At 47.0% G+C, this 24,542-nt stretch overlaps 1 protein-coding gene across 3 annotated transcripts in view; it reads right to left on the reverse strand.

The window, feature by feature from the left end:
* The window catches only part of LOC140489309 (carnitine O-palmitoyltransferase 1, liver isoform-like), a 104,472-nt gene extending 103,699 nt beyond the window's left edge, over positions 1 to 773 (reverse strand). For 2 of the 3 annotated variants that reach the window (XM_072588712.1, XM_072588709.1), the window contains exon 1: positions 655 to 773. The gene's annotated coding sequence lies outside the window, so the exon portion shown is untranslated. The remainder of the gene's footprint in view (positions 1 to 654) is intronic. The other variant, XM_072588710.1, reaches the window with a different exon arrangement.
* Positions 774 to 24,542: the final 23,769 nt, after the last annotated feature.

Raw genomic sequence — 24,542 nt, forward strand, 5'->3', positions numbered from 1 at the left:
TGCAGACCCTTCTCCTCCTCCTCCTCTCCCCCCCCACAGACTGCAGACCCTTCTCCTCCTCCTCCCCCCCCCACACAGACTGCAGACCCTTCTCCTCCTCCTCCCCCCCCCCACACAGACTGCAGACCCTTCTCCTCCTCCTCCCCCCCCCCCACAGACTGCAGACCCTTCTCCTCCTCCTCCCCCCCCCCACAGACTGCAGACCCTTCTCCTCCTCCTCCCCCCCCCCCACAGACTGCAGACCCTTCTCCTCCTCCTCCCCCCCCCCACAGACTGCAGACCCTTCCCCGCCCTACAGCCCTTCTCCTCCCCACCCCCGTCACAGACTGCAGTCCCTTCGCCACCCTGCAGACCCTTCTCCTCCTTTCCCGCCCTGCAGCCCTCCTCCTCCTCCTCCTCCTCCTCCTCCTCTCCTCCTCTCCTCTCCCCCTACAGACTGCAGACCCTTCCCCGCCCTGCAGCCCCTTCTCCTCCCCAGACAGCATCCCCATCTTGCTGCCTCTCCCGGTTACTGTGACCCCTCACCGTCACCACACACTTCCCGGAGGCTAAAGCCCCCCTCCTGCATTTCTAACGAAACACGACCCCTCCCCAAACTGCAGCCCCATCACAGCGCGGCCCTCTAACAGGACAGCACCTCCCCTTATCGCTTACCTCCCTCCCCAGTCCTGGCCGGGCCGCTCCAGATTTGGTTCCGCGGCCGCCGCTCGCGCCAAACCGTCAGCTGACCGCCCCTGACGTCACGAGGCCGGCCCGTGCCAGTGACGCAAAAGGTCGGGCCACGTGACTCAGCGGCGGCAAACGGTCCTTCGACGTCAGAGAGAGTTCGCCGCGAGAGAAGGGCGTTGCGGAGAGACTCGGCGGCAAGGATCGAGAGAGTCAGGTGATCATTGAGTCATGAGGGCGAGGAGGGAGAAACATCGAGATATGTGACCCAGGGGATCATCCTGACACAGGGGGAGGGGGAGAGTGTGACCCAGGGGAAAGTGTGACCCAGGGGAAAGTGTGACCCAGGGGATCACCCTGACACAGGGGGAGGGGGAGAGTGTGACCCAGGGGAAAGTGTGACCCAGGGGATCACCCTGACACAGGGGAGAGTGTGACCCAGGGGATCACCCTGACACAGGGGAGGGGGAGAGTGTGACCCAGGGGATCACTGAGACACAGGGGAGAGTGTGACCCAGGGGATCACTGAGACACGGGGGAGAGTGTGACCCAGGGGTAGAGAGTGACCCAGGGGATCACTGAGACACAGGGGAGAGTGTGACCCAGGGGATCACTGAGACACAGGGGAGAGAGTGACCCAGGGGTAGAGAGTGACCCAGGGGATCACCCTGACACAGGGGAGAGTGTGACCCAGGGGATCACTGAGACACAGGGGGAGAGTGACCCAGGGGATCACTGAGACACAGGGGAGAGAGTGACCCAGGGGATCACTGAGACACAGGGGAGAGAGTGACCCAGGGGATCACTGAGACACAGGGGAGAGAGTGACCCAGGGGTAGAGAGTGACCCAGGGGATGACCCTGACACAGGGGAGAGTGTGACCCAGGGGATCACTGAGACACAGGGGAGAGAGTGACCCAGGGGAGAGAGTGACCCAGGGGATCACCCTGACACAGGGGAGAGAGTGACCCAGGGGATCACTGAGACACAGGGGAGAGAGTGACCCAGGGGTAGAGAGTGACCCAGGGGATGACCCTGACACAGGGGAGAGTGTGACCCAGGGGATCACTGAGACACAGGGGAGAGAGTGACCCAGGGGAGAGAGTGACCCAGGGGATCACCCTGACACAGGGGAGAGTGTGACCCAGGGGATCACTGAGACACAGGGGTAGAGTGTGACCCAGGGGTAGAGAGTGACCCAGGGGATCACCCTGACACAGGGGAGAGTGTGACCCAGGGGATCACTGAGACACAGGGGAGAGTGTGACCCCGGGGATTACTGAGACACAGGGGAGAGTGTGACCCAGGGGTAGAGAGTGACCCAGGGGATCACCCTGACACAGGGGAGAGTGTGACACAGGGGGAGAGTGTGACCCAGGGGATCACTGAGACACAGGGGAGAGTGTGACCCAGGGGATCCCTGAGACACAAGGGAGAGTGTGACCCAGGGGTAGAGAGTGACCCAGGGGATCCCTGAGACACAGGGGAGAGAGTGACCCAGGGGATCACTGAGACACAGGGGAGAGTGTGACCCAAGGGATCACTGAGACACAGGGGAGAGAGTGACCCAGGGGATCACTGAGACCCAGGGGAGAGTGTGACCCAGCATATCACTGAGACACAGGGGAGAGAGTGACCCAGGGGATCACTGAGACACAGGGGAGAGTGTGACCCAGGGGATCACTGAGACACAGGGGAGAGAGTGACCCAGGGGATCACCCTGACACAGGGGAGAGTGTGACACAGGGGGAGAGTGTGACCCAGGGGGAGAGAGTGACCCAGGGGGTCACTGAGACACTGGGCAGAGTGTGACCCAGGAGATCACTGAGACACAGGGCAGAGTGTGACCCAGGGGATCACTGAGACACAGGGAGAGTGTGACCCAGCATATCCCTGAGACACAGGGGAGAGAGTGACCCAGGGGATCACTGAGACACAGGGGAGAGTGTGACCCAGGGGATCACTGAGACACAGGGAGAGTGTGACCCAGGGGAGAGTGTGACCCAGGGGATCACCCTGACACAGGGGAGGGGGAAAGTGTGACCCAGGGGATCACTGAGACACAGGGGAGGGGGAAAGTGTGACCCAGGGGGAGAGTGTGACCCAGGGGATCACCCTGACACAGGGGAGAGTGTGACCCAGGGGATCACTGAGACACAGGGGAGAGTGTGACCCAGGGGATCACTGAGACACAGGGGAGAGAGTGACCCAGGGGATCACCCTGACACAGGGGAGAGTGTGACCCAGGGGATCACTGAGACACAGGGGAGAGAGTGACCCAGGGGTAGAGAGTGACCCAGGGGATGACCCTGACACAGGGGAGAGTGTGACCCAGGGGATCACTGAGACACAGGGGAGAGAGTGACCCAGGGGAGAGAGTGACCCAGGGGATCACCCTGACACAGGGGAGAGTGTGACCCAGGGGATCACTGAGACACAGGGGTAGAGTGTGACCCAGGGGTAGAGAGTGACCCAGGGGATCACTGAGACACAGGGGAGAGTGTGACCCAGGGGATCACTGAGACACAGGGGAGAGTGTGACCCAGGGGATCACTGAGACACAGGGGAGAGTGTGACCCCGGGGATTACTGAGACACAGGGGAGAGTGTGACCCAGGGGTAGAGAGTGACCCAGGGGATCACCCTGACACAGGGGAGAATGTGACACAGGGGGAGAGTGTGACCCAGGGGATCACTGAGACACAGGGGAGAGTGTGACCCAGGGGATCCCTGAGACACAGGGGAGAGTGTGACCCAGGGGTAGAGAGTGACCCAGGGGATCACTGAGACACAGGGGAGAGAGTGACCCAGGGGATCACTGAGACACAGGGGAGAGTGTGACCCAAGGGATCACTGAGACACAGGGGAGAGAGTGACCCAGGGGATCACTGAGACCCAGGGGAGAGTGTGACCCAGCATATCACTGAGACACAGGGGAGAGAGTGACCCAGGGGATCACTGAGACACAGGGGAGAGAGTGACCCAGGGGATCACTGAGACACAGGGGAGAGAGTGACCCAGGGGATCACCCTGACACAGGGGAGAGTGTGACACAGGGGGAGAGTGTGACCCAGGGGGAGAGAGTGACCCAGGGGGTCACTGAGACACTGGGCAGAGTGTGACCCAGGGGATCACTGAGACACAGGGCAGAGTGTGACCCAGGGGATCACTGAGACACAGGGAGAGTGTGACCCAGCATATCCCTGAGACACAGGGGAGAGAGTGACCCAGGGGATCACTGAGACACAGGGGAGAGAGTGACCCAGGGGATCACTGAGACACAGGGGAGAGTGTGACCCAGGGGATCACTGAGACACAGGGGAGAGAGTGACCCAGGGGATCACTGAGACACAGGGGAGAGAGTGATCCAGGGGATCACTGAGACACAGGGGAGAGTGTGACACTGGGAATCACTGACACAGGGGGAGAGAGTGACCCAGGGGGGTCACTGAGACACAGGGGAGAGAGTGACCCAGGAGATCACTGAGACACGGGAGAGAGTGACCCAGGGGATCACTGAGACACAGGGGGAGAGTGTGACCCAGGGGATCACTGAGACACAGGGGGAGAGTGTGACCCAGGGAATCACTCAGACACAGGGGGAGCGAGTGACCCAGGGGATCGCTGAGACACAGGGGAGATAGTGACCCAGGGGATCGCTGAGACACAGGAGAGAAAGTGATCCAGGGGATAACTGAGACACAGGGGGAGAGTGTGACCCAGGGAATCACTCAGACACAGGGGGAGCGAGTGACCCAGGGGATCACTGAGGCATAGGGGAGAGAGTGATCCAGGGGGTCACTGAGACACAGGGGGAGAGTGTGACCTGGGGGAGAGTGTGACCCAGGGGATCACCCTGACACAGGGGAGGGGGAGAGTGTGACCCAGGGGAGAGTGTGACCCAGGGGATCACTGAGACACAGGGAGAGTGTGACCCAGGGGATCACTGAGACACAGGGGAGAGTGTGACCCAGGGGAGAGTGTGACCCAGGCGATCACTGAGACACAGGGGGCGAGAGTGACCCCGGGGATTACTGAGACACAGGGAGAGAGAATGACTCAGGGAATCACTGAGACACAGGGGGAGAGTGACCCAGGGATCACTGAGACAGGGGGGAGAGAGCCTCATCTTCACCATGGATATCCAATCCCTCTACACCTCCATCTGCCATGACCAGGGTCTCCAAGCCCTTCGTTTTTCCTCTCCAGACGTCCCCAACAGTACCCTTCCACCAACACTCTCATTCATTTGGCCGAACTGGTCCTCACCCTTTTCAATTTCTCCTTTGAATCCTCCCACTTCCTCCAGACCAAAGGGGTAGCCATGGGCACGCGTATGGGCCCCAGCTATGCCTGTCTCTTTGTTGACTACGTAGAGCAGTTGATCTTCCGTAATTATACCGACACCACTCCCCACCTCTTCCTCCGCTACATTGATGACTGCATTGGCGCCCCCTAGTGCTCCCGCGAGGAGGTTGAGCAATTCATCAACTTTACCAACACATTCCACCCTGACCTTAAATTTACCTGGACCATCTCTGACACCTCCCTCCCCTTCCTGGACCTCTCCATCTCCATTAATGATGACCGACTTGACACTGACATTTTTTACAAACCCACCGACTCCCACAGCTACCTGGATTACACCTCTTCCCACCCTACCTCTTGCAAAAATGCCATCCCGTATTCCCAATTCCTCCGCCTCTGCCGGATCTGCTCCCAGGAGGACCAGTTCCACCACAGAACACGCCAGATGGCCTCCTTCTTTAGAGACCGCAATTTCCCTTCCCACATGGTTAAAGATGCCCACATACCGCACCTCCGCCCTCAGACCCCACCCCTCCAACCGTAACAAGGACAGAATGCCCCTGGTGCTCACCTTCCACCCTACCAACCTTCGCATAAACCACATCATCTGCCGACATTTCCGCCATCTCCAAACAGACCCCACCACCAGGAATATATTTCCCTCCCCACCCCTTTCCGCCTTCCGCAAAGACCATTCCCTCCGTGACTACCTGGTCAGGTCCACGCCCCCCTACAACCCACTCTCCCATCCTGGCACTTTCCCCTGCCACCGCAGGAACTATAAAACCTGCGCCCACGCCTCCTCCCTCACCTCTATCCAAGGCCCTAAAGAAGCCTTCCACATCCATCAAAGTTTTACTTGCACATCCACTAATATCATTTATTGTATCCGTTGCTCCCGATGCGGTCTCCTCTACATTGGGGAGACTGGGCGCCTCCTAGCAGAGCGCTTTAGGGAACATCTCCGGGACACCCGCACCAATCAGCCACACTGCCCCGTGGCCCAACATTTAAACTCCCCCTCCCACTCTGCCGAGGACATGGAGATTTTGCGCCTCCTTCACTGCCGCTCCCTCACCACCAGACGCCTGGAGGAAGAACGCCTGATCTTCCACCTTGGAACACTTCAACCCCAGGGCATCAATGTGGACTTCAACAGTTTCCTCATTTCCCCTTCCCCCACCTCACCCTGGTTCTAAACTTCCAGCTCAGCACTGTCCCCATGACTTGTCCGGACTGGTCCTACCTGCCTATCTCCTTTTCCACCTATCCACTCCACCCTCTCCTCCTTGACCTATCACCTTCATCCCCTCCCCCACTCACCCATTGTACTCTATGCTACTTTCTCCCCACCCCCACCCTCCTCTAGCTTATCTCTCCACGCTTCAGGCTCACTGCCTTTATTCCTAATGAAGGGCTTTTGCCCGAAACATCGATTTCGAAGCTCCTTGGATGCTGCCTGAACTGCTGTGCTCTTCCAGCACCAATAATCCAGAATCCTAAATTAATCTAGCCCCATTTGCCAGCATTTGCCTACATTCCTCCAAACCCTCCCTAATGTGAGTGAGTGCAGAAGATACTTATGAGAATGGCTCCAGGGATAATGAACAAGTTGTTGGAGGTGATTCTGAGAGATGGGTTTTACATGCATTTGGAGAGGCAGGGATCAATTAGGGATTGTCACCATGGTTGTGTGCGAGGGAAATAGTGTCTCACAAACTTGATTTTTTTTTGAGGAAATAATCTAAAGATTGATGAGGGTGGAATTGTAGACATTGTTTACTTGGACTTTAGTAAAGCCTTTGACAAGGTTCCGAATGGTACAGTAATTAGTAAAGTTAGATCTCTTGGGATTCAGGGTGAGCTTGCCAGTTGGATACAAAATTGGCTTGACAGTAGGAAACAGAGTGTGGAGGTAGAGGGTTGTTTTTCCGATTGGAGGCCTGTGACCAGCAGTGTTCCATAGGGATTGGTACTGGGTCCACTTTTGTTTATCATTTACATAAATGATTTGGATAACAATATAGGAGGGCATGGTTAGTAGGTTTGCGGATGACACCCAAATTGATGGTTATAGTGCACAGTGAAGAAGGTTGTCTAAGATTACAAAGAGATCTTGATCAATTGGGTCGGTGGGCTAAAGAGTGGGAGATGGAGTTTAATTTGGATAAATGCAAGGGCAGGACTTAGACGAGTAGTGGTATGGCCCTGAGTAGTGTTGTAGAACAGAGAGACCTAGGGGTTCAGGTACATAATTCTTTGAAATTTGCATCACAGGCAGACAGGATGGTTAAGAAGACATCTAGCACACTTACCTTCATTGCTCAGACCTTTGTTTATAGGAATTGGGACATCATATTTAGCTTGTAAAGGATGTTGGTGAGTGCTCTTCTGGAGTACTGTGTGCAGTTCTGGTTGCCCTATTATAGGAAGTACACTATTAAATTGGATAGGGTTCAGAACAGATTTACCAGAATGTGTATGGGAATGGAGAATTTGAGTTATAAAAATAAGCTGGATAGGCTGGGACATTTTTTATTAGACTATAGGAAGTTGAGGGGTGACCTTATAGAGGTTTATAAAACATGACCAGCATAGATAAGATGAATAACAAAGGTCTTTTCCCTAGGATGGGGCAGTTCAAAAGTAGGGGCAAGATTTTTAAGATAAAGATGCAAAAAGAACATGAGGCGCAATTTTTTTTTACAAAGAATCGTTATTGAATGGAATGAACTGCCAGAAGAAGTGGTGAATGTAGGTACAGTTACAAAAGACATATAGATAATTACGTGAACAGCAAAGGTTTGGAGGGATATGGGCCAAACACAACCGGGTGGGACTAGTTTGGAAATCTGGTTGGCATGGACTAGTTGGACTGGTGTCTCTTTCCATGCTGTATGACTCTATTGGAACTATGTGCACTTCAGCCTGAAATTGCAATTCACCTAATTTCTGTCTTGCTCCCCCTCATGAATTCATGATCCCCGACAGACAGTCTGGGAACGGAACCTGAAATGATCATCACAAGGAACAAGATGATCAGTGGACTCTAGTCAAGCTATCATTGGGTAGGGACTTTTAGAATCCCATCGAGAAACGGTTCTTAGCGTCTTCAAGGGATCACTGGGTTAATGAGAGTTGAAAAATCGACTGATACAATGCTCGTCTGGCCTCTGACTTTCCATCTTCCATGAACTTCAGCTCATTCAAAGCTCGCAATCTCACAGCTTATACCATGTTCCACTTGCCCATCTCTAAGCATCAATGGCAGATGGTAGTATTGTGGTAATGTTACTGGACCAGTGATCCAGAAGCTAACTCTTTGGACACTAGAGGTCAAATCCCAACATATCAGCTGGTGAAATTTAAATTTAGAGAATAACTATAAATATAGTCCCAGATAACGATCATCCTACCTATTCACTAATGTCCTTCACCAAGGAAACTTCTGTCCTTACTTGATACTGACTACATGTGTATCCAAATATACAGTAATGTAGTCAATTCTGAGCTGCCCTTTGAAATGGCCTAGTAAGCCAGTAGGTTCAAGGGCAATCAGCAATTTCAAACAAATGCAGACCTTGCCAGTGATGCAAACATCCCAGTAAAGAAAAAGCTCAATCTCAATCCTCCATGCTTAGAGTAACTGGTCCCTAAATTCAGAAATTCCCTCCCTAAACCTCTGTACTATTTTTTCAGATTAGATTCCCTACAGTGTGGAAACAGGCCTTTCGGCCCAACAAGTCCACACCAACCCTCCAAAGAGCAACCCACCCAGACCCATTCCCCTACACCTAACACTACGGGCAATTTAGCATGGCCAGTTCACCTAACTTGCACATCTTTGGATTGTGGGAGGAAACCCATACAGACATGGGGAGAATGTGCAAACTCCACACAGACAGTTGCCCAAGGTGGGAATTGAATCCAGGTCCCTGGCGCTGAGAGGCAGCAGTGCTAACCACTGAGTCACCATGCTCCCTCTTCTGTTCCCTTAAAACCTTCCTCCTTGACTAAGCCCAAATACCACTTTATTTGTTTCAGTGTCAAACTATATTTCATAATCATTCCTGGAAAAGATTTCAGAACAATCCACCACATTAAAAGTGAGATGCAGTTTGTTGTTCATGAATACTTCAGTTGGCTGTTTGGTGACATTACTGTTGATGCAAACCATGGTATCCCCCTTGTCAGAGAAGGTAATGGTTCTGAAAAAGTTAATGTTGAAGATACATCAAGCTTCATCTAGTCTGATTATGCCATATGGTCTTTGGGTGGAGCATCAGGCAGTCTTGTACCTGATCCTGATAGGGTTAGAGGTAACATACCTGGTTCACGATAGTCCTAGTACTTATAACAAATTAGTCAATGTAACTTGTACCTGTTTTGTCATGCAACAAACTGGCTCTGGCTTACTGCCCGATGCTCCAGTTTCCTCCCACTGTCCAAAGGTGTACAGGCTAGGTGGATTAGCCTTGGTAACTGCGGGGTTACAGGGATAGGGTAAGGGGATGAGTCTGGGGGATATGCGGTTCGGAGGGCCGATACAGGTTCAATGGGCTGAATGGCCTCATTCTGCACTGTAGGGATTCTATGATTCTAAATAAATGTGATCTGAAAGTCAGTATGGGAATGTGGCAGCAGGATAACAAGGATTGCAGTAGAGATAAACCTTTCTCTATTCATCCTGTTGCACTCTGAGGTGCCTCACTACTAATATAATATTCATTGCTGTAAATATTGCATTTTGTAGTCAGGTTTTGAGGAGGAGACTATTTACGTCGGTGTCAAACTTGGCATCACACTTACCCTCACATCCTATTTTCCTGTGTTTTTAAAATTAACTCCTTAAATTAAAGATCCTCCCCAAAATCGTTTTCTTTCAACTACAGTCAGCAGTTTAAATGAACACTATATAAACACAAGTAAGTTGTGACATAAATATTGTTTTAATTTTTAAAATATCAACTTTGAAAAGGTATTTAAAATGTACAGTACACTATACACGAGAACCTTATACTATGCACATCCATTGCACTCAAAATGCAACTGTTACTTAAGTTAATTGTTAATTTACAATTTGTTTCAAGTATTACTCAAGTCAAAGAGTTTAGTGCATTGCTTAGAAATGCCATCAATAATGAAAGTGAATTTTCTTTTTTTCCTCTAGAATGTTTGAGGGAGTCACTCAGTTTCTATAAATTTCATCCACCCTCACCCCACCCAACCCTGATCTACTGATTGTTTAAACGTTTTCCGTTTCCATTCTTTCAAAGAAAGTCAAAGTTTCTTGATTGAAGGCCCCCCATGGGTACTTTCCCCCTCAAACTCATTTTGAAAAATAAAAGTGGGGAGGAGGCAATGAAAATTAAACTCTTCATTCTCACAGGATCAGCCACTGCCCCAGTCTCTAGGTAAGGGCAACATTTAACCCAAAACAGTCCACAGTGAGCTCCAGTGTTAAAATAGTTACACAGCGTATGTGTATATGTACATGTATCAAAAGACACACACATATATGTCCAACATATTTATAAAATCCTTTAAAATTGATTGACTTTGGATGTACACATGATGGAAGCAAATTGTAAACAACATATTATAAAGTCATTATTTGTGAAGTTTTGTCACAATACAGTTCTAATTTCTAGGTTCAACATAACCATTACCTTTGGTGGTACACCAGCAACAGCACAACTGATATTTTGGATGTAAGTTTATTCGCTGAACTGGAAGGTTTGTTTTCAGACGTTTTGTCACTGTACTAGGTAACATCAGTGAGTCTCCGTTGAAGCTTCACCAGAGACTCACTGATGATGTTACCTAGTACGGTGACAAAATGTCTGAAAATGAATCTTCCAGCTCAGCGAGCAAACTTTCATCCAAAACCTCAAACTGAGCTACAAATCTTCTCAAAACTCGCTAACAACTTATATTTAGATAGCACTTCTAACATAATAAAATGTCCCAAGGCACTTCACAGGAGCATTGTAAAACAAAGTATGGCACCAATCCACATAAGGCGATATTTGAAATAAAAACAAAGTTCTGGAGAAACTCAGCAGGTTTAGTAGTATCTGTGGAGAGAGAAACAGAGTTAATCTTTTGAGTGTGATATGACTGTTCTTCGGAAGAAGAGATATTAGTTCAGGTGATCAAAAGAGAGGCATTTGAGCAGAAAGTGAGATAGAGAGATTTAGGCAGGAAATTTCAGAACTTAGCACCTGGCAGCTCAAGCCACGTCACTTACAGTGGATCAATTAAAATCCACTGGAGTGCTCAAGATTCTAGGATTCAAGGAGTGCGGGGATCTGAGCATTTGAAAGAAATTACAGAATAAGGGGGGAGTTAAGATATGGAGGAATTTGCGAAGAAGGGTGAGCACTTTAAATTTGCTTAATCAGGAGGCTAAGGGAGTCAGAGGGTTCTAGAGAAACAAGGCTTGCCATGAGATACAACACAGGCTGTGGAGTTCTGAATGACCTCAGGTTTTCAGAGGGTAGAATTTGAGACCAGCCAGGAATGCATTGGAATGGTAAAGGTAAGAGGTCATGAAGGCCTGAATGAGGTGAGGGTTTCAGCAGTGGATGAGCCGAGACAGGGGTGGTATCTAGGAGGTAGAAATAGGCAGCCTTTGAGAAGACACCTCATTCCAATCCAAATAGTTTTCCAATCTAACTCACTGATGTTCTCTGGTTATTATAGAGTGATTTCATGAGTTGTCAATGCTGCTGGATCCTAAATATTTGAACTGTATTGAATCAAAACATTTAAAATAACTCTATAAACATCCTGTATGATATATGCACATGTACATATACATACATATAAATATTGCATATACATAAACACAAATGTGTTTTTCCCCTTCCCAGTAGTTTGAAGTGTTCACTCCGCACAGCTCTGTGGGAAAGTGTCTGCTGGTGAATGTTCCATGACTGCTGTCTGTGTCCTGTAAGGGGGTACCAGGAGATACTGCGGAGTACCTTTCATCTCCTTCTATTCTCATTACCACCAAACAGGGGCAGCAATGTGTCACAATTGTTTGAGAAACTGAATTTCTTATTATAGGGGGTTCATTTCGCAGAGATGGGGCAAGCGAGGGGCTTTTTGTGGCAGACTGAAGTCATGGAGTCATAGAGATGTACAGCATGGAAATAGACCCTTCAATCCAACTTGTCCATATATCCCAAATCAATCTAGTCCCACCTGCCAGCACCTGGCACATAACCCTCCAAACCCTTCCTTTTCATATACCCATCCAAATGAATCTTAAATGTTGCAATTGCACCAGCCTCCACCACTTCCCCTGGCAGCTCATTCCATACACGTACCACCCTCTGCACAAAAAGTTGCCCCTTTGGTCTCTTCTTTATCTTTCCCCTCTCACCCTAAACCTATGCCCCCTAGTTCTGGACTCCTCCAGGGAAAAGAGTTTATCCTATCAATGCCCCTCATGATTTTATAAACCTCTATAAGGTGACCCCTCAGCCTCTGACGCTCCAGGGAAAACAGCCCGAGTTGTGTGTGACTCGAGCTCTGCAAACCAGTAACCAAATAAAATCATTCATGCTTGATGCAACAACTTTACCATGCCCATAATCGAGAGCTGAAGCATTCCACTGATCACTCTGACCGCATAGGTCACAGAGTTTGCTGGTCTTCATTGGAGGGTGCAGCTTATACCTTGGATCTGAAAGGCTAGAGCTAGTCAACAGGAGACTATACCTCTCTCTCGGCATCAGCCGCAGGCATTCCTGCCCCTCAGTGAGGAAAACTTGGCCCATCGACAGTGGTCAGTTAATTAAAAGGGGCACTGTTCTTATTGTTGACGAGATGTTGGGGCTGGGGTGTTTGGTGGGTGGGCCCACTGGTTCACCAGTTCCACTCAACAATGTGCACTGATGAGGTGGCACTATGATGTAGATTCCAGTTACCCCTTTCCCTCACTTCCACTGCAGGATGAGCCCTTTATTAGCACACCATTCTATTGGCAAAAAGCTTTTTTTTTGAAGGAATGGCATCTTTAAGGCTGACAATTCTTGCTAAATTCTAGCTCTGGTGCTAAAGGAGTTGACACTTCCTGCAAACCAGGCATTTTGTGATCAGTCTGTGAATTGTATCAAATAAATAGCTCTGATATATAAATACATATTATATATATGAGTGGAGCAAATACAGAGAATGGGAAAGTTGTTTGATTATTTGATTCAAAGGGTGCAATTTTCTCCTCCTTGCAACTGCTCAGAGAGGAAATAATTGGGCCAGTTGTCTGTGGAGAAATATCCTGTTCTCACCATCTCACTCAAAGTTTAGGTGAGAAAATCCATCGATCAATTATTGGACACTTAATTATTGGACACCTCCTGGATTTAAGGTTTTGGAGTGCAGTGGTAGTGTTCCTACCTCTAATCTCAAGTCCCACTTGCTCCAGAGGTCTGACATGACATGTCTGAAATGGTTGATGAGTAATATCTACCACCTGCTCTATCACCTGCCTTGAGCGTGGGTGAGAAAGGTGTCTTGTTTCATGACTGGTCATGGAGTCATAGAGAGGTACAGCATGGAAACAGACCCTTTGGTCCAACCCATCCATGCCGACCAGATATGTGGGGTTAGAAAGGATGGGCCTCCAACTTCCCCAGTGGGAAACACCCCAGAAGCAAAACCCAATCGGAACTGGCAAATGAGGCGTACTAGTTCAACTCACCGTTTACACTTCAAAATAGATCAACATGTTCATATCAAAACATGACTGTTTCTCAAATTGGTTTTCCCTTCTGGAATAGGTGAGGGTTGGGATGTCTGATATTCCATGGCTTTGACTGTGACCTGCCCATCTCCACGGTAAGATGATAACGAGCATACCCCCATGGAGGAGGCCTCCATTGGTCGTCCTTAGGACAAGAAGCTAAATGGTTAGCAACTTCTGGCAACTTGAGACACCAGGTGGGCAACAAGTCAAATTTCTCAATGGTGGGGGTGCCATGTTGGTGGCCACCTAACAGGCCCACCTGCAAACTCTAAAACAACGTTGGAAAATCGGACCCGGATAAGCTTTTCTTTTAAAGTCTACAATCTCTTTCAGTTTTTGGAGATAGGGGTAAATGGAATTTTTTCTTCATGGCCTTTTTTTATTTCCTTCTCGTGAGGGGAGAAGCCAGTGTATCTGGTGTTACGTTTAGCCGAAACAAAAACATAATTACTTTTTAAATTCATTCACAGGGCGTGAGCATTGCTGGACTAGGCTGCAGATGCTGTAAATCAGAGACAAAAACAGAAACTGCTGGAAAAGCTCAGCAGGTCAGGCAGCATCTTTGGAGAGAAATCAGAGTTAACGTTTCAGATGAGTGACTCAAAATGTTAACTCTGATTTCACTCCACTGTGCTGCCAGACCTGCTGAGCTTTTCCAGCAATTTCTATTGTTGTCCCATTTCTTTTCCCATCCCTAATTCTCAGAGGACAATTAAAAGCCATTCAGATTGCTGTAGGCTTGATGATAGACCAGATAAGAATGGCTGATTCCTTCTCCAGAGGATATTATTGATTTTTACTTTACATCTGATTTCTTTCCCCCATACCTCCTCCACTCCCCTAAGAGGCACTGGTTGCGGACTATGCATGTCTGGGTTGTGTGGTGCAGTTTGGGTGAGAGGCGGAAGTGAAGGACATCATGCAGAATCTCTCCCCTTACTTCTTTCTCGCCAGTCTATGCATTTGGAGCTTCCTGTACCAGCTGAGAAGGGAGATAAGACTCCTCCGCCGACGTTTGCCATAGCCGTTGGGGTCATCCGTACTCTTTGGGGGACTTGGCTCCTTCCCTTTAGGTCCCAGCTGGTAGAGCCTGTAGGCCAGGTTTAGCGTGTTGCAGATGCCCAGGAAGCAGCGCGAGGGCTTGTATTTGTTGTCGGGGCCACGCTTGACTCGATCTTTTGGCACTGTGCTGGAATTCAAACCAAACCAAAAAACAGTCAGTCATGAATTCCAATTAGATAAGAGGCCATTCATCCCATTGTGGATATGCTGACCTTTTTGAAAGCGCTGCCCAATTTACTGCCTAAGAGCTAAGCTCTGCAATCCATCCTTTAAGTGCACTGTCTCTTTTTCTTCCTTTAAGATGCTTCTCAACACTTCCCTTTCTAACAAAACCTTTGCACCTCATATCTTCTTATGAAAGCTGTCAAACTATTAACTTGTAATCAAACTTTTGAAGTACCTTGGGATATTTTACTCCATAAAATTTGTTACATAAATGCAACCTGTTATGCCTGTCCTCTTCCACTGTTTCCCCCATAGCAGGAGAGTCATACAGATGTACAACATGGAAACAGATTTTTCGGTCCAACTCATCCATGACGTCGAGATATCCTAAACTAGTCCCATTTGGCAGCATTTGGCCCATATCCTTCTAAACCCTTCCTAATTGTGTACCTATCTAGATGACTTAAATGTTTTAATTGTACCAGCCTCTACACTCTCCATTGGCAGCGCATTTCATTCATGCACCACCATCTGCATGAAAAAGTTGCCACTTTGGTCCCTTTTAAATACTTATCCCTCTCACCTTAAACCTATGCCCTCTAGTTTTGGACTCCCCTAACCTAAGGAAAAGTCTTTGCATATTCACCCTATCTGTGCCCATCATGATTTTATTAATTTCTATAAGGACACCCCTCAGTCTCCAATGCTCCTCAAGATTGTTTCCCTGACATTGCTGAAAAGAGAGATGTGTTGCCTAAATGTTTGATTATTTGTGCTTCAGGATAAATGCAAGAATGCCAAATTTCAAATTATCACAGCAACTTATACTACTTGAGTAAAAGATACTAATTAGTTGGCGGTTGAACTCTGATTGGCCAAAGCATTGTCATGGAGAAAGCAACAGCAAATTATATTTCTTTCTGTGCTGCCAGGAAATTTTTAAAAAAGCAGGCAAGGCTTGCAACACATTACTTTAGTTTGCAAATTAATTCATATGTAGGGACCTGCATTCTGCAAACAGTGGGCTGTTTGTGATGGCCTCACACCCATTAATATTCTGACCCAGTGCCGACTTTCTAGGCAGGCTAACTAGTGAACAAAGTGGGGCAGGAATGCAGTCCCATCAAGAAATCAGGTGCAGCATCTTCTTCCCTTCCCCAGTTGAAACAAAAAGGGAGCTCTATTGGGCAGCTCCCCTGGCACACTATTAACCGCATGTCCTAGGTCTACAGTGAAAGAGAACCGCAGCAGATACATGAGAATACACCACCTACAATTTCCCATCCTGACTTGGAAATATATTGCTGTTCCTTCAACTTGGCTTGGTCAAAATCCTGGAACTGCTTCCCTGACAGCACGGAGGGCCTTCCTGCGCTCCACAGATTCAAGTGGTTCAAAAAGGCAGCTCACCACTGTCTTCTCAAAGGGGAAATAGGGATTGGCAACAAATTTTGTCCCTGCATGTGATGCCCACATCCACCAAATGACTATTAAAGAACTACAAAATACCTATCATTGATGCTTCCATCGCTGTTCTCCGATTTGGAATCCAGGAAATCTGTAGCAGGATCAGATGCAGAGGTGATTTGGGATTGCGGGACACTCTTCACCTGTGGCTCCAAAAGCTTCATGTTAGAATTTTGCAGTTTTTGAAGAAATAACTGGAAAGCTGGTGAGGGAACCGGGTTCCTGTGGAGGGACCGAGAAACACAGAATCAGGTTAAATTAGAAACCCCAATAGATTCAGCAAAAAACCTATACTGGTATGGCATCTTTAATGTGATGAAACATTTGCAGGAGCAAAATTTGAAACCAAGACATATGAGGACAGATTTGACTAGATTGCCAAAAACATGCTCCAAGAGGCAGGTTTTAAGGAGGGTCTAAAAGGAGGACGCAGAGGCTGAGACATAGAGAGGAAATGGAAGTACTGCCATCAATGGTGAAGTGATTAATATCACATTTGCACAAGGCAGAGTTAGAGGGAGTGCACATATCCTGGAGGGTTGTGGGTCTGGAGGAAATTAGAGACGGAGTGGAAGTGTGGAATGAGGCTATGGATGGATTTGAAAACATGGAGAAGAATTTTAATATTAAGACAATGATTGACCAGGAGCCATTTTGTGTCAATATGACCCAATGTGTCAAATCACTTTTGATAGAGAGTACAAACTTACAGGTCTTAAATTAGTCTGATGTATGTTTGAGTTGTAGAAATGAGTGATTCCTAGTGAGTCTCCCATTGTGAGGTTAACTCTTTCCTTCTTTAATTCATTCCATAAAGCCTCTCTTATTAACCAAACTTACCAGGTCCTAATGTCCCCGAAAGGGCCCTAGTGTTAAATTTTGACTGCACTTCCTGTGCTGTGTCGTGCTTTGTTTTCAATTGTGTTAAATGGTTAATAAATGTCAGTTGTTGTAGTTTGGAAACACAATAGCATGGAATAGAAAGTGTGATGATCTCTTACCTTTTGGTCCTGGCCAGCTCCTGCGATTCAACAAGGACGCCGGTGTGGAAGTATAACATTACGACAAGCACAAACACTACTGTCATGGTCTTCTGATCTGAAAATCCACAGACACAGCAGAATTAATCAAATGGCAAGTCACTGTCTGGTTAATGTTCCCTAGCAGCCGATTGGCAACAGACCAAGTCAGTCTGTTTACATTCTTGCTGACCTCGAGATGAGCTTCTTTCCTCAGGTCAGGGTACAGGGGACTGAGTTGGATGATCAGCCAAGATCATGTTGAGTGGTGGAGTAAGTGAATGGCCTACTCCGGCTCCTATTCTCTGTTTCTACATCCTCACATTCACACCATCACTAAAACCTTTTGTTTTACTTGTGAAACATTGCCTGCCCTGACCCCTGTCTTACTCACCTGCTGTTTAAATCCTCATTTGCAGTGTTATTACATCTGGGCTTGATAATCCTGACACATTCTTGGCAGATGTCCCATATTCTCTCTTCTCCAAACTGCTGCTGACTGTCTGAGAGTGCAACAAATCTGTTTCCCCTATCCCTATCCTGTGCACACTAGATGGCACTGGCTCCTAGTCAAGGAACACCTAGTTGATAAAATTCTCTAACTTGAGTTCAAGCCCTGGCTTGGCCTAACCATCATTAGCCCCCTTGTCTTTCCCTATCTTTGTAACTTTCTTTCATCCTGCAATCCTCTATGATATCTGCTCTCCTCGAATTCTGACCTTGTGAGCATCCCTAATTGCTTCAGTTGTACAGAAGCTTGCATCTCCTTGTCTCAGGAAGGATGTTATTGTCATTGAGGGAACACAAGCGTTCACCAGACTGGGAGGGTGGAAGTATCCCCTGAAAGGAGATTGGACAAACTCAACCTCTTCGAGAGTTTCAAAGAAAGCAGAGTGATTTCACTGAGGCCTCCAAAATACCCAGAGTGACAGACAGGTTAGATGCAGGTAAGCTGTTTCTGCTGGTCGGAAATCTAGAACCATGGGGCACAATTTTAAAAATAAGGGGGATGCCACTTGCTGAGATGAGGAGAACTTTTGATTTTAACTTGTGAACCTTTGGAACTCCTACCGCAGAGGGCTGTGGAATTTAGTCTTTGTGTAAGTTTAAAGGTAGAGATTGATAGATCTCTGATTACCAGTGGTGTACAGGGTTAAAGGAGTGAAGTGGGAAAAAAGCATTTAAGTGTTAAGTCAGCCATGACTATATTAAATGGCAAAGCAGGCTTAATGGGCTGAATGGCCTACTCCTGTTCCTGTGCTCCTGGTTGTCCTGCCAATGATGGTCACACTTTCATTTGTCGAGGCTCCATGCTCTGGAATTCCCTCGCTGCTCATCTCTGCCTCTCTCGTTCTTTTTCCCCTTTTAAAAAAGGGATGTTGTGAAACTTCAAAGGGTTCAGAAAAGATTTACAAGAATGTTGCCAGGGATGGAGGGTTTCAACTATTGGGAGAGGCTGAAAAGGCTGGGGCTATTTTCACTAGAGCATCAGAGGCTGAGTGATGACATTATAGAGGTTTATAAAATCATGAGAGGCATGGATAGACAAGGATTTTTCCCTGGCCTTTGGGGGTGGGAGGAGCCTAAAACTAGAGGGCATAGGTTTAAGATGAGAGGAGAAAGATTTAGAAAGGTCCTAAGCCGCAACGTTTTCACACAGAGGGTGGTGCATGTATGGAATGAGACGCCAGAGGAAGTGGTGGAGGCTGGTACAATTATAACACTTAAAAAGCATCTGGATGGATATATAAATAGGCAGGGTTTCAAGGGATATGGGGTAAATGCTGGCAAATGGGACTAGCTTAATTTAGGATATCTCATTGGCATGGATGAGTTGGACCAAAGAGTCTGTTTCTGTGCTGTGTATCTCTGTGACAGAGTCTGAAAGCTCATTTATGCCTAAGCATTTGGTCATCTGATTTAATATCTCCTTATGTGGCTCATGATTCATTTTACCTTCCCGTGAAGCACCTTCAGGTATTTCATGATGTCCTGGTATAACGTGTGTTTCAGCAGCCCGATTTGGCTATAATGTTACTGAAGAATTAGGGAATTGGGTTTTTTTTTGGAGGACGCTTACCTCCTTTGGGAATAGCACAATTTCAGCGGGGATTAGATTAGATTAGATTCCCTGCATTGTGGAAACAGGCCCTATGACCCAACCAGTCCACACCTACCTATTTCCCCTCTGACTGACACCCCTAACATTATGGGCAATTTAGCATGGCCAATTCACCTGACTTGCACATCTTTGGACTGTGGGAGGAAACCGGAGCACCCAGAGGAAACCCATGCAGACAGTCGCCCAAGGCTGGAATCGAACCTGGGACCCTGGTGCTGTGAAGCAGCAGTGCCAACCACTGAGCCATCATGCTGCCCTAATCAGTTGGCACACTTCGTTCTGCGCACTGAAATTTCTGCACCGTTCTGCACATGCCCTGGTATTCTTGCCTTTCTGTGCACTCTGGTTTCCGCGCATACAAGATGTCGGTGCCACTCATGGTGCTGTTCTGCGCGTGCGCGATGTCAGCTGCCAACAGAGCAGCTTTTTGAGAGAGGTACTGTACAGAGAGCAGAGTTTGTATATTTTCTAAATGTATTGTGTTAAATTTACTTTGTTTCATTAATAAATCTGATTTCAACCATCATTCAGGCTCTGCTATACTTTTAAACGAGGTTTTGCTGGAATGCAACTATGGTATTGTAGGAGAATTACCTGTAAATATAAATAATGTTCATTATTAACCACATTGTTAACTATTGTAGCCAATAGTTCAGAGACCAACACTACACTGTCACCCTCAGCCCCTCCCCCCCATTTTGCCGAGAGAGGGAAGCTTTCCACTGCTGACCTGGGAGCCTGCAAGGCTCAGGGTTACATTAATGCTGCTCATGACCATTTTTTTAGCAGATAATTTACTGACTTTTGTTCAAAAGGTTTTGAGACACCCCCTTCCCCCACCCTCTAGAGTCCAGCTCAGTTACACTATGATGAGACTGCCAGTTTAGGTAATGTGATGTCAGTACTGCGTCCATGGCAACGCTCCATTGTACAACAGATTAGAACACTTCACGGCAAATCATTAAATCATAAGGTTTTAATTTTACCAGAGCTTTGTGGATTGACTGCAATTCATTTTGCCTTCCATTTCACCTGCTCACCCACTCCATGTTGAGCACACAATGGAGACCGGCATGTCCAGTGTAGGGCTGGGTGAGTGCTACACTGTTGGAGGGGCATTCTTTCGGGCGAGCTTTTAAACTGAGGCCCTAACTCCCCTCTCATATTAGTATAAAAGATCCTGCTGCCACAATTTTGAAGAGGATCTGAGGGAGTACTGTGCAGAGCCTTAGCAAATGTTATCCAACCAACATCACTCTTCCAAAATCCACAGTCTCTACCACCGAGAAGGACAAGGGCCACAGATGCATGGGAGCACCACCAATTGCAAGTTCCCCTCCTAGCCCAATACCGCCCTGACTTGGAATTGTGTTCCTGCAGTGTCACTGGAGTCAAGATCCTGGAGCTCCCTCCCTTACAGCAGTGTCCTTCCAAAACACAAGGACTGCATAAGTTTTTTTTTAAAAAGTGGCTTATCTTCTCCAGGGCAGTTAAGCTTGGTGAATAAACACTGTCAATGCCCAGATCACATGAATACATTCTTCTTAAAAATGTTGCAAAAAAACACATGATTTGGTTGATGTCACTTTGCTATTTGTGGGATCTTGGTGTGCTTCCAGTCGACTGCTACATTTCAATAAATATAGGAGCAGAATTAGGCCATTCAGCCCATTGAGTTTTCTCCACCATTTGATCATGGCTGAGGTGTTTGTCAAACCCATTCTCCTGCCTTCTCCCCATAACCCTTGATCCCTACAACAATAAATGTACTTCAAAAAGTGAAATAGAGTCATACAGATGTACAGCATGGAAGCAGACCTTTTGGTCCAACTCCACCATGCCGACCAGATATCCCAACCCAATCTAGTCACACCTGCCATCACCCGGCCCATATCCCTCCAAATCCTTCCTATTCATATACTCATTCATATACCTTCTAAATGTTGCAATTGTACCAGCCGCCATCATTTCCTCTGGCAGCTCATTCCATACACGTAGCACCCTCTGCGTGAAAAAGTTGCCTCTTAGGTCTCTTTTATATCTATCCTCTCTCACCCTAAACCTATACCCTCTAGTTCAGGACTCCCCACCCCAGGGAAAAGACTTTGTCTATTTATCTGTACCTTTAATAAGTCTCCAAGTCTGCAATGTAACTGCTCGTTTGATGCTTTTTCTTCTGTCCTGCTGACATTGACAGCTATCTGGCATCTGTCCTCACTCCTACCCCTTCCATAATAAAGGGCACTTGCTGATCATAAGCGGGAATGTGATTAACAACATGTACTTCAACTAAGCAGTTATGATATTGTCTTGACTTCACATGAACCCTTTCAAGCAGTGGACACCAGGTGGCAGAGAAGACCAGTCAGTGCAACTGACATCCTTGGTTTGAGTGAGGGAGACAGTGATGTGGATAATCGACAGGTAAAATTAATGAATGACCTGTACTTTCATAATGTCGTTTCATGGCCATTGGTCTTCCCAAAGTGTTATCATTCAGGAGACACAACAAGCAGGCTTGCGAATAGCAAGAATCCATCAACATGCTTGGGATAATGAGATGTTGACTGAGAGATACTCTTTTTTTAAATCAAGACTCTAGGGGTTAATACCACAGCTTTTCCAAGAAATAATAGCCACAGAACCATATACGTTCCACCTGAGAGTGTAGAAGGGGGTCACAGTTTAAAGCTCATTTGAACGAGTTTACGTAAGTAGTAGATGAAAATAGGCAATATCCAGAGAGAAATGAGCAACACAAATGCAAGTAGGTAATGAAAGCAACTGACAGACAGGCAGATGATGGACTGCACCCATTCTGTCTTAATGCCTATAAATCTTATATAAGCAAAGATGTTCTCAGAACCACAATGCTACACTATGACCATTGGAGGGAGCCACTGAGCAGTATAGAATGAGCTTCTAGGACTCTCTCGTGCAGTGGTAGTGACCCTACCTCTAGGCCAGGAATCCCAGGCTCAAGTCCCACCTACTCCTGAGGACTGTCATTGCATATCTGTAAAGATTGATTTAAATTGCCTGGAATGACAACCTGAAACAAAACTGCTGGAAAATTTCAGCAGGTCTGGCATCAACTATGGAGAGCAAGACACAGTTAACATTTCAAGTCCAATATGACTCTTATTCAAAACTAGAATGACTGCTTGCTTTACCTGACATGCAATATTGATTTATCAATGTGGTGCACTTTCACAAATTGCTTTATGCTCAGTGATTACTGAACATGCAAATTACTCAACTCCAGTATTAACAGTACTTCTCTGGCAACTGAGAACACACAGCACGTATTTCACTACTAAATTGTCAATGACTTATCAGGCAACCAACATAGATATTGGAAATGTTCAACCAATCATAGGAGGAGAGTGGAGGCTGGAATTAACACATTGATGGAGACAAGAGTAGAGGAAGCTTTATTCTGTATTTAACCTGGTGCTTTCGCTGTTCTGGGTGTGTTTAATGGGGGCAGTGTCAAGGGAGCTTTACTTTGAGTTTAAAAGATTTGAAAGAGCTTTACTTTCAATTTACTTTTGGTTTAAAAGAGTAGATGGAGCTTTCCTCTGTCTCTCACCCTCTGCTGTACCTCTCCTGGGAGTGTAATGGTGACAGTGCAGAGAGAGCCCTCCTTTCAGATTAAAAGACTAGAGAAGGCTTTACTCTTTATTTAAAAGAGATGGGGAAACTTTACACTGTATCTAACCCCATACTGTCCTTGTCTGGGAATGTTTGACATGGGCAGTGTAGGGGTGCTTTATTTTCAATTGAATAGAGTATAAGGAGTTTTGATTTCAGTTTGAGAGAGTTTTACTTGCAGTTTAAAAGAGTAAATGAAACTTTGTGCTATATCTAACTCCCCTCCCCCCATGTTGTCCCTGTTCTGGAAGTGTTTGATGAGGACAGTGCAGAGGAAGGTTTTCTCTGTATTTAATCCATATACTGTACCTTCCATGACCTGTTTTAAAATCATAGGACCTTACAACAGAGTCCATTCTTGTATGGTACCTGTGCTGTACTATTTGGAAAAAACTGTTCTCTGATTAATCTCACTTTTCCTGATCCTGTGTTTTATTTTCCTTTTCAAGTATTTGATTTCCTTTCAAATGTATTTTAAAATCTGCTGCCACCACTTGTTCAGGAAGCAGTGAGTTCAGGTTCCCTACTCAGTTTAGCTCTCTGAAAACAGGCTTTCCCCAGAAAGGATGTCTAGTTTCAGCTGAAAGTGGTTAAGAAAGGTAATTTTAGTACTGTAAATGGTGGAGGGTGGGAATGGATTGGGAAAAGGAACCCTTGGAGACTCTAAATATGAATACACCCTGTGAAACTTTGCAAACATTGGCATGTGTTCTCAAACTAACACAGGGAATTCACATTAAGAAAAAAAAAGTAATGGGATGAACTAATCATAAATAATCAGAATAAATTTCATTGGAGCACAGTGGCAAACAGAGAATCATGGTTGCATCTAATAGTCTCCAGAGAATCAGACGTCAGCATTAACTTCCGACTTGAACTTTATCGTGTTGTTTATATATTTCTGATGAATCGTTGCTGTTGTTGTCGTATCAGACGTCATTTCATGAGACTGAAACCTTTCCAGCTTTCTTTGGTCTTTGCATACAGAGTTCACCCCAGTTTTCTGAGGTTACAGGTTAGATGCAGAGTAAAGCTCTCTCTACACTGTCCCTATCAAACACTCCAGGACAAATACAGCACGGGTTAGGTTCAGACTAATACTCTCTCTATCCTTTTAAATGGAAAGTAAAGCTCCTGGCACACTGTCCCCATCAAAAACTCTCAGGACAGATACAGCATGGAATTAAATACATAGTACGGCATGGTGGCTCAGTGGTTACCGCTGCTGCCTCACAGCACCAGGGACCCAGGTTTGGTTCCAGCCTCGGGCGACTATCTGTGTGGAGTTTGCATGTTCTTCCAGTGTCTGCGTGGGTTTTCTCCAG

The sequence above is a fragment of the Chiloscyllium punctatum genome, chromosome 18 (genome assembly GCF_047496795.1).
Source record: "Chiloscyllium punctatum isolate Juve2018m chromosome 18, sChiPun1.3, whole genome shotgun sequence".
NCBI lineage: Eukaryota > Metazoa > Chordata > Chondrichthyes > Orectolobiformes > Hemiscylliidae > Chiloscyllium > Chiloscyllium punctatum.